This window comes from Oncorhynchus keta, chromosome 26 (assembly GCF_023373465.1).
Source record: "Oncorhynchus keta strain PuntledgeMale-10-30-2019 chromosome 26, Oket_V2, whole genome shotgun sequence".
Taxonomy (NCBI): domain Eukaryota; kingdom Metazoa; phylum Chordata; class Actinopteri; order Salmoniformes; family Salmonidae; genus Oncorhynchus; species Oncorhynchus keta.
This window is the reverse complement of record NC_068446.1, coordinates 10,480,217-10,481,869: the sequence shown is the minus strand read 5'-3', so window position 1 is coordinate 10,481,869 and position 1,653 is coordinate 10,480,217.

The following is a 1,653-nucleotide window of genomic DNA, read 5'->3' as shown; positions in this document are numbered from 1 at the left end:
TTATTAATGAAGCCAGTGATTGATGGGGTTTACTCATCAGTGCCATCGGAAGAATCCCAGAACATATTCCAATCTGTGCTAGCAAAACAGTCCTGTAGCTTAGCATACGTGCTATAGATACAAAGAAATCCACAGGGGCTGACTAATTGGTGCCAGGTCTGCTAAAGTGTGCTGCCCCTCTCATTGGCTGACTCAGTAACCCATATCTTAAATCTAACATCGTCTTCAGGAAATATTCCAAAAGTTGGGAAAACAGTTTATGTGCTGCCACTTGGTGGGGATAATTGTGATCTTGATAATTATCACCCCATCTCCAGGCTTCCATGTCTACCCAACATTTTAAAATCTTTGCTAAATAATGAACTTTGCTCTTTTTTTATCTGAGCATGGCATTTTTAATATAAATCCAGTCCAAATTTCTTGAAGTATATAAAAGTGTTGCAGTGGTCGATACTAGTACCTGTTATTTTCACTATTTATATTAACACTATTGTTCAATCTGTAATAAATTGTCCATTTTATCTATGAGGTTTATACTATTATGTACACCATTGCCTCAACTGCTGACCTGGCTCAGACATGGCTGCATTCCAATTTTGCAGTTGTGCAGGAAGTCCTTACTGATTAAAAACTCTTGCTTAACATGGGAAAAAACTGAATACATGTTGTTTTCATGTTCTCTTAAGCTTGTCTCAGATGGATTACATCTTCACTCATCGGATGGTCCTATAATCGCACGAGTCCCTGCATAAAAATACTTTGGAATGACAATGATTTATCGTTTAAAAAACATGCGAATGAGCTTGTTAAGAAACTAAGATTTTTTACCGAAAAAGGTAGTGTATCTCTCTAGTCAGCAAGAAGCGGATTGTGCAGTCAATCTTTCTACTTGTTCTTGATTATGGTGATACTATTGATCAAAGTGCAGCTGCCTCTACTGTTAAACCACTGGATGCCGTTTTTCATAGTACCCTTAGTTTTGTCACATTAGACAGTTTTATTACTCATCACTGTAATCATTTACATTTAAGTCATTTAGCAGACGCTCTTATCCAGAGCGACTTACAAATTGGTGCAAACACCTATGACACCCAGTGGAACAGCCACTTGCATCTAAATCTTGTTGGGGGGTGGGGGAGAAGGGGGGAGAAGGGGGCTGAGCGGGAACTGTACTTCCTCAGTGGTAGGGAGGCGAGCAGGCCAGAGGTGGATGAACGCAGTGCCCTTGTTTGGGTGTAGGGCCTGATCAGAGCCTGGAGGTACTGAGGTGCCGTTCCCCTCACAGCTCCGTAGGCGAGCACCATGGTCTTGTAGCGGATGCGAGCTTCAACTGGAAGCCAGTGGAGAGAGCGGAGGAGCGGGGTGACGTGAGAGAACTTGGGAAGGTTGAACACCAGACGGGCTGCGGCGTTCTGGATGAGTTGTAGGGGTTTAATGGCACAGGCAGGGAGCCCAGCCAACAGCGAGTTGCAGTAATCAAGACGGGAGATGACAAGTGCCTGGATTAGGACCTGCGCCGCTTCCTGTGTGAGGCAGGGTCGTACTCTGCGGATGTTGTAGAGCATGAACCTACAGGAGCGGGACACCGCCTTGATGTTAGTTGAGAACGTCAGGGTGTTGTCCCAGAAGTTACGCCAGAAGCAGCCCGTAACT